The sequence below is a fragment of the Chiroxiphia lanceolata genome, chromosome 7, assembly GCF_009829145.1.
Source record: "Chiroxiphia lanceolata isolate bChiLan1 chromosome 7, bChiLan1.pri, whole genome shotgun sequence".
Classification (NCBI taxonomy): Eukaryota; Metazoa; Chordata; class Aves; order Passeriformes; family Pipridae; genus Chiroxiphia; species Chiroxiphia lanceolata.
The window spans coordinates 38,953,055-38,962,771 of record NC_045643.1 but is presented as its reverse complement, the minus strand read 5'-3'; positions in this window follow the sequence as shown (position 1 = coordinate 38,962,771).

Below are 9,717 nucleotides of genomic sequence, written 5' to 3'. Positions count from 1 at the left end.
TGGGTGGATCTGCACTGGAAACAGCAAATTAAAATATATTGTGGGGTTTATTGGGAAAAATAATTAAAACTAATATTTTAATGTAATGGTTTAGGTCCTCTCTTGGCAGCAAGACCATTGATCTTCCTCCTGTGTGGAGGAAGCAGAGACAGAGCAAGAGAGGAACATCTTCTGCAGCATTCCCATGAGGAGGGACGCGATGCTGGAAGGGTCCTGAGCTCAGGAACTGAATTTCCCAGTGTATTTCCCAGCCGTTTTCATTTCTGCTCTTCCCATTGAATCCCTTTCCTGCTGCCAAAAGGCAGAGGGAATATGTGTGAGCCCTGTGGCTCATGGAGGTAACTCACTGAGGGATGTTGGGCAGCTGCCGATGGTGTTTAGGGCTTCCTGTGGCAGAGAAATGAAATTGTTCGTGTGCAGCAAAGGATGGCAGGGGTTGGAATGGATTTGGGATCCTCCTGCAATTCTCTGGAATTATTCCTTATCAGACACTGCCCTGAAGTTGCTGTGCTTTTGGGAAAAGATTAGCAAACAGCTCTTTTAGCTCAGTCGCTGTTCCTGTGTCCCAGAGATTCTCCTTTGCCTGTTCCAGCGGGAATTTTGCATCTGTGAGGAAAGTCAACTCAGCCACTGGATGCTGCTTTATTAAAAATACATTTCTTGCAAATACTCTTAACTAAAAGGAAAAGAAAGAAGTTGAACTTGGGAATTTTTTTTTTTTTAGGAAGAACCTTTATAATGCAAATCTCGAGTCTGAGACCTCTGCACCCCGCCACTAAAAATGGTTTGTTCTCCTGGGCATTTTGATCAGTGAAATGTTCCCAGAAATGGTGCAAGAGCAGCGTTCTGGTTTCCTATTTCCATCCTCACCTGTCTGCCAGGGAAAGAGGTAGCAAATATTCCACATTTGATGACTCACTCCACGTACTTCCCACTTTTTCCTGCTCCCAAGCAGAACTTCTGTCGGGGGCCTCTCTCTGTGCAGCCAGTTTGAAGTGTTGTCTCTGTTTGTGCCAGAGCTTTTCCCAGCATTTTGTGGGATTGTGTGGGAGGCTGTGAGTCGGGTTGACATTAATTAGAAGGATGTTAATGCACCAGATGGGTTGTTTAAAAGGCCTCGTGGAGGAGCAATTGTGGAAAAGTAGGAGTAGGACCTGTTAGCTGTGTGTGTGCAGCCCACATGGAACAGCAGAGGGGAGAGCTCCGGGATATATTTGAGAGACTGGGATAATGCACTTTATTAATAGAGCTGAATTTGAGCCCAGATCCCTCCCTTGTGGTGGGAATTTCTCCTCCTGTGGCACTGGCACCCCGCCCCTGCCACCCCACAGGCAGAGCCTTCTCCGGGGGCACAGCTGAAGGGGAGGGAGAGGGATTCAGAAGGGAGGATTCCAATGTCAGTCCTGGATTCAGTGGATTTGAAGGCGTCTCCGGACTGTCGTGGAGCTCTGGAATTGCGAGGGGGTGCTGGATGCAGCACAGCCTGGGTTTGTGGTGAGGCACCAGCCAGAGCTGCATCCCACCGATCCAGCCATCCCTGGGAAGCTCAGCGGGCCTGGGAATGTCATCCAGCCGTGGGATGTGCGGCCCCCGGCCCCTCACAGCCGCTCCTTTCCCCTGGAACCCGAGGTCCCTCCTGCCCGGAGCCGGTGCCGGGCGGTGGGAAGGGCTGGAGCCGGCCCATCCCGCGGTGCCATGGGAACGGCTCCCCTCCTTCTCCCGGCCTTTCCCTCTTGGCTTCGGGAGTTAATTATTCAGCAGAGAGCAGGAACAGAAAGGAGATGACCCACCCTGGGCCCGCAGGTGGCAGGGAGAAAAGAGCTTCCCGGGATTTCCAGGGGAGACCGGGATTAGGGAATGGTTTGTCTGCGGCTGTTCTCCTGGCAGTCAGCTCTGAGCATCCAGTCACGTCCCTGGGAATCCAGGGATTTAAACAGCACACAATTTATCTTGTCTTTAATATGTATTTGTTTTCCCAGACATCTCTGGACCTTTGGGAGTTGGATTTCCAGGTCCCTGAGATGCCTGTGATGATCCTCCAGGTGGCTTCCGAGCCTGGCGGGATTTTGGGATGTGCAGGGAGAATTGAACATTGGATTGGCAGGAAGTTTTGGGGGGAGGAGGTTTGCAGGCCTCCCTTTACTCTTTCCTTTTTCCATTCCTTATCCCATCCCTGAGAAATATTTTAGGGAATGGCAGCATAGGAGCCACTGGAAATAAACTTCCCGAAGTGGTTCAGAAAACACTATATATGGTGGATATATTATACCATGGAATGGCTTGGGCTTGGAAGGGGCCTTAAAAATCATCTTGTTCCACCAATATCCAGAGCAGAGACGTTCTCTTTTGAGGCCTTTGGAATTCCACCAAGGGAATTGTGTAAAACACGGGACCAGCCTGTCCCCAGCTGTGCCCCGGGGTGTCCCCAGTGGCCCCTGGGGATGGTGAGGTGGCCTCTGCTCCTGCAGCCAACAGGAATTTTAATTTTTTTAAAATTTTTTTTTAATTTTAAATTTTTTAATTTTTAATTTTTTTTTTAAATTTTACCTTTGTAAATGGCCCAAATATTTCAGCCCTTTGCTGTTCTGTAAGTTTGGAACTTGAATGATTTTTCACTTTTCACTTTGTGTTTCTACCGATGTGTCCATTGAAACTATTCTTGGAACCACAAACCCTCTTTTAACCAATATTCTTTTACCAAAATCTCACCATTTTTTCAGTTCACTGATATGTCCAGACCTGATTTGACAATAATTTGAAAATATTTCTGACAGATATTTCACTTAAACCACTCTTCTTATTTAAATACATCATTTTGAATAACGGCAACTTTACCAAACGTTTTGGAGGTTGAATTATTTTAGGAGTGAAAATATTTTTCTCCTAATTATTTAAAAAAAAAAAAAAAAGTAAAGATAATTTTAAGACTTTTAAAAGCAAACTGAGCTTGCCCAGGTGGGAAGGGAGGATCCTCCCTGTCCCTCCCCACCCCCAGCTCCCAGCAGTGACGATGTGGAAATTTCGAGGTATTTAATGGAGAAAAGGTCAAACCTCATTTATTTTACCACTAAAAAAAATCAATGACCACTGAGGTTTTCTCTTTTCAGCCTTCAGCCCATGAGCAGGGCAGGAACTCCTTCAGCTGACAGGGTTCATCTTTGTCCCTGACTCCAGGTGAGTGTGGACACTTCACACCCAAATCCTGAATTCTCCATCATTTTCCACTCCATGCCATTATTTCTTCAGGGACCGAATAATCACCCAATTCCTTTTTCCATTACTGATTTCTCATTTCTCCAAGCCAGGCAGGGGCTGAGGCAGCATTTGGGAGTTCAGCTCATTTAGATATTCCAACTCTGCCTCAATCCATGGGATGATCCTCCCAAGTGCTGAGCTGGGGCTTCTCCTCTCGGGAGAGAGGGATCTAAACAGGCATTTGGGATATCAAAGATGTAGAGAGGTGTGAGGAGCCCCTCTGTGGCTGCCAGCTGTGATGGGAACTGTGGGAGGAGAGCAGGATCATCATTTGGTTTTTACTCCAGCAGAATTTATATTCCAGGACTTTAGGTGTTAGGAACGACTTCAGCTCCCAGTGGTGCTCACGGGTATAAGGATTTGATGATATTCCCATCCAGAAACCTCTCCTGGAGGGTGCAGAGCTCCCACTGGCAGCACTGGCCTCTCCTGTTGATGTGGGAGCCAGACTGGAACCAGTAGATTCCACATCCAAGGACAAAAGGGGGATATTTTCAGAAATACAGGATTTTTTTTGATAACTCCCCCTCAAATAATGTTACAGCTTTTAAAACTCATGTCTGCCTTGGCCTCCTTTTTTATAACTGTGTAAGGCACCTCTGGCTTTTCCAGTCCCTGATTTGCCCGTGCCAATGGGATATTTCTGGCTCTACAAGCCCCACATTGAAAAACATCTTTTATCTATTAATTTTTTTCTCTCCCTCCCGGTAATTCCTCCACCCCTGCCATCAGGACAGGGGATATTCTGAACTGCTCTGGTACAGCCTCCAACGCTCACAGGAGGTGCTGCCACAGTGATTTTTCACGGCCACATGCCATGATCTCCTCCAGCAGTCAGTGGCTGATCCGGGGGGAATTCGAGGCTGTATTTTTAGTGTTGATAAGGGAGACCTTGCGGAAAAGCAGCAGCTGAAGGCAGCCAGGGCCACGTTTATTCTGCTCCATCTCCATAGAAACAGATAATCCACGAATGGCCCATGGCTACAAACCCCGTTCCCGAGGCAGAGCAGCAGCAGCAGGATCCTCCTGGAGCAGCCCTTTGTGCTCTTCATGGAAAGCACCTCGGGGGGAAAATGTGGGAAAAGGTGTTGGCACAGCCAGCTCACCCCAGAACTTGTGGGTGGGTGGGACAGGGCAGTCCTCTGAGGGACCAGGGGGGGTTTATCAGCCACTGGTGACGATAAGGACATGGAAAAATCCCTGTGATGATCCCATATATGGAATCATGGAATCATTTAGGTTGGAAAACCCCTGTCCCCAAGTGCCACATCCACAGGGATTTTAAATCCCTGCAGGGATGGGGACTCCACCCCTGCCCTGGGCAGCTGTGCCAGGGCTGGACAGCCTTTTCCATGAGGAATTTCCCCAGTATCCAACCTGAGCCTCCCCTGGCACAGCCTGAGGCCGTTCCCTCTCCTCCTGTCCCTTGTTCCCTGGGAGCAGAGCCCGACCCCCCCCGGCTCCCCCCTCCTGTCAGGGGGTTGCAGAGCCAGAAGGTCCCCCCTGAGCCTCCTTTTCTCCAGGCTGAGCCTCCCCAGCTCCCTCAGCCCCTCCTGCTGCTCCAGACCCTTCCCTGGACACGCTCCAGCCCCTCCGTGTCCTGTCTGAGGTCCCAGAACTGCCCCAGCCCTGGAGGTGCCCCCTCAGTGCCAGCACAGGGTGGGCACTGCCCTGGCCCTGCTGCAGGTCCCTGAGGGTGCTCAATCCCAACCATCTCCAAGGTGACAACACTCAGTCCGTGCTCCAGAAGGTCAGTGTGAGAAGTGACCCTAAATGATGACCCTGGCACAGACCCCACCTGCCCTCAGGACCACCCCGGTACCCACACACCAGGCAGCAGAACCCTGGCACAATCCCGAATTTCTCACCTTAGGACAACAAAGAGAAAAAGGCAAGTCTAGAGCAGGCAAAAGGGTCAGAAATGAAGTTACAAAGTCCTTTCCCCAGCTGTGGGGGACTGTTCTGCAGAGAAGGAATAAGATGGAAGAAAGGACCAAACCCCCCCACCCTGCAGCCCCTGGCCAGGGGATTCCAGAGGGATTGTTTGGAATGAGCTTTTCCCACGAACAGATGAGCTCTGGGCACCTTCTGGCTCCAGCTGAGGCCCTGGCCCAGGTTGGGCAGAGAAGCTGTGGCTGCCCCTGGATCCCTGGAAGTGTCCCAGGCCAGGTTGGACGGGGCTTGGAGCAACCTGGGCTGGTGGAAGGTGTCCCTGCCCAGGGCAGGGGTGGCACTGGATGGGCTTTAAGGACCCTTCCAACCCAAACCATGCCAGGATTCCCTGGATGGAAGCTCCCAGCGTGTCAGACTGGATGGGGAGTCAGCAGAGCCCGGCAAACACCGACTGTCTCCCTTTCCAACCTGAAGAACTGGGATTTTTCCAATTATTTTTCCTGTGCCTGTTCCTAAAAATTTGGAAAGGCAGCTGAGCTCTCATTGAAAGTATCCCCTCCGTGTTCCTGCTCCTTCCTGCCTCCTCAGCAGCCATGGAAAACACACAGAAAAAACACACGGAAGCGGAGCTGGAAATGGGAGTCAAGTTTCCAGCCCTTCAATCCCTTCCCTTTTAATCCAAAAATCAGATATTTCTGGGAGCAGCAGCAACCTGCCTCTGCTGGCACTTGGCCTCACCAGAATAAATCAGCTTTTTGCCACGGCAATAATTACACTCATATTCGCTAATTAATATAAATATCATTTCTACAAATAATTAATATAACATAATAATAATATAATAATATACGTATAAATTCTACAAATAATTAATATAATAATAATATAATAACATAATGATAAATAATAAATATAAATTCTACAAATAATTAATATAATAATATAATAACATGATAATAAATAATAATAAATAAAAATTCTACAAATAATTAATATAATATAAAAATAATATAACATAAAAATATAAAATAAGAATAGAAATATTTGTATAATATATATAATATATATATTTATATATTTATATTTGTATATATATTTATATATTTATATTTATAAATATATATATTTATATATATTTATATATAAATATATATTTATATTTATATATATTATATATATTTATATATTTTATATATAAAATATAAAGTAAATATAAAGCATGAAACAAAAAATATAAAATATTAAAAATAAAATATAAAATATAAAATAAAAATATAAAGACCATAGAAAACACATCAACTGTGTCAAGGGTTCTGTATGGAGGCCTCGTGCTTGGGGCAAATATCCTCTCTGTGTGTGTGTGTGTGTGCAGGATGGTAAATGAGTGCTTAGAAAATACAAAATAGAAAATAGAAAGATATAAAATAAAAATAAAATTTAATAAAAAATAATGACAAAAATAAAATATAACATGAATATAAAGGAAGAAACATAAAATATAAAAAATAAAATGTAAAATCTAAAATAATAATATAAGGATGATAGAAAACACATCAACTGTGGAGTGTCAAGGGTTCTCTATGGAGGCCTCATGCTTGGGTCAAAAATCTTCTGGGTCTCTGTGGGAGTGTGTGTGTGCAGGATGGTAAATGACTGCTTAGAAAATACAAAATAAAACAGAGAACTTGAAATATAAAATAAAATATAAAATTTAATAAAAAAATAATGACATAAAAATAACACATAAAATAAATATAAAACATGAAGCGTAAAATGTAAAATATAAAAGATAAAATGTAAAATCTAAAATAAAAATATAAAGATCATAGAAAACACATCAACTGTGGAAGAACATCAAGGGTTCTGCATGGAGACCTCATGGTTGGGGAAAATATCCTCTGTGTGAGTGTGTGCAGGATGGTAAATGACTGCTCAGGAAATACAAAATAGAAAACAGAAAGCATAAGACATAAAATAAAAAATAAAATTTAATAAAAAGTAATAAGAGAAAAAATAAAATATAAAATAAAGCATAAAGCGTAAAATATAAAAATGTAAAATATAAAATAAAAATATAAGGATCATAGAAAACATATCAACTATGTAAGAGTGTCAAGGGTTCTGTATGGAGGCCTCATGGTTGGGTCAAATATCCTCTGTGTGTGTGCAGGATGGTAAATGAATGCTCAGAAAATACAAAATAGAAAACAGAAAACATAAGATATAAAATAAAATATAAAATTTAATAAAAAATAATGACATAAAAATAAAATATAAAATAAATATAAAGCATGAAATGTAAAATATAAGATATAAAAGATAAAATGTAAAATCTAAAATAAAAATATAAAGAACATAGAAAACACATCAACTGTGGAAGAACATCACGGGTTCTGTGTGGAGGCCTCGTGCTTGGGTCACATTTCCTGTGTGTGTGTGCAGGATGGTAAATGAATGCTTAAAAAATGCAAAATTTAAAGCAGAAAGCATAAGATATAAAATAAAAATAAAATAAAATAAAATAATAATAAAATAAAAAATAAAATTTAATAAAAAGTAATAAGACATAACGATAAAATGTAAAATAGATATAAAGCATAAAATATAAAAAAAAAGTAAAATAGAAAGTAAAAATATAAAGATCATAGAAAACACATCAACTGTGTAAGAGTGTCAAGGGTTCTATATGGAGACCTCATGGTTGGGTCAAATATCTTCTGTGTATGTGTGTGTTTGTGCAGGATGGTAAATGAATGCTCAGAAAACACAAAAAAGATATAAAATAAAAAATAAAATTTAATAAAAGTAGTAAGACAAAAAATGAAATATAAAATAAAACATGAAACGTAAAATATAAAATATAAAAGATAAAATGTAAAATCTAAAATAAAAATATAAAGATCATAGAAAACACATCAACTGTGGAAGAACATCAAGGGTTCTCTATGGAGGCCTCGTGCTTGGAAAAAGGTGTGTGTGGGTGCAGGAGGGTAAATGAATGTTCTGGAAATACAAAATATAAAATAGAAGATATAAAATAAAAAACAAAACTTAATAAAAAGTAGTAAGACATAAAAATAAAATGTAAAATAGATATAAAACATAAAGCATAAAATACAAAAAAATTGTAAAATCTAAAATAAAAATATAAAGATCATAGAAAGCACATCAACTGTACCAGAATGTCAAGGGTTGTGTATGGAGGCCTCGTGCTTGGGGCACATTTACTGATTGTGTGAGTGTGAATGATGGTAAATGAGTGCTTAGAAAATACAAAATAAAACAGAAAATATAAGATATGAAATAAAATATAAAATTTAATAAAAAATAGTGACATAAAAATAAAATATAAAATAAACATAAAGCATAAAATACAAAAAAATTGTAAAATCTAAAATAAAAATATAAAGATCATAGAAAACACATCAACTGTGTCAAGGGTTCTGTATGGAGGTCTCGTGCTTGGGTCACATTTCCTGTGTGTGTGTGAATGATGGTAAATGAGTGCTCAGGAAATAGAAAATATAAAAGGAAATGGAAAATGTAAGATATAAAATAAAAAAATAGAATTTGATAAAAAGTAGTAAGACATAAAAATAAAATGTAAAATAGACATGAAACATAAAGCATAAAATATAAAAAAAAACGTAAAATCTAAAATAAAAATATAAAGATGATAGAAAACACATCAACTGTGCAAGAGTGTAAAGAGTTCTGTATGGAGGCCTCGTGCTTGGAAAAAGGTGTGTGTGGGTGCAGGAGGGTAAATGAATGTTCTGGAAATACAAAATAAAAAATAAAACAGAAGACATAAAATAAAAATAAAATTTAATAAAAAGTAATAATACATAACAATAAAAGATAAAATAAGTACAAAGCATAAAATCTAAAATAAAAATATAAAGAACCTAGAAAACATCAACTGTGTGAGAGCATCAAGGGTTCTGTATGGAGGCCTCGAGCTTGGGTCACATTTCCTATGTGTGAGTGTGAATGATGGTAAATGAGTGCTCAGGAAATACAAAACAGAAAACAGAAAACATAAGATATAAAATAAAATATAAAATTTAATAAAAAAATAATGACATCAAAATAAAATATTAAATAAAGCATGAAACGTAAAATATAAGACATTAAGATAAAATGTAAAATCTAAAATAAAAATATAAAGAACATAGAAAACACATCAACTGTGGAAGAACATCAAGGGTTCTGCATGGAGGCCTCGTGCTTGGGTCACATTTCCTGTGTGTGTTGGTGCAGGATGGTAAATGAGTGCTTAGAAAATACAAAATATAAAAGAAAATGGCAAACGTAAGATATAAAATAAAATATAAAATTTAATAAAAAATAATGACATAAAAATAAAATATAAAATAAATAAAAAGCATGAAATGTAAAATATAAGATATAAAAGATAAAATGTACAATCTAAAATAAAAATATAAAGAACATAGAAAACACATCAACTGTGGAAGAACATCAAGGGTTCTGCATGGAGGTCTTGTGCTTGGGTCACATTTCCTGTGTGTGTGTGCAGGATGGTAGATGAATGCTTAAAAAATGTAA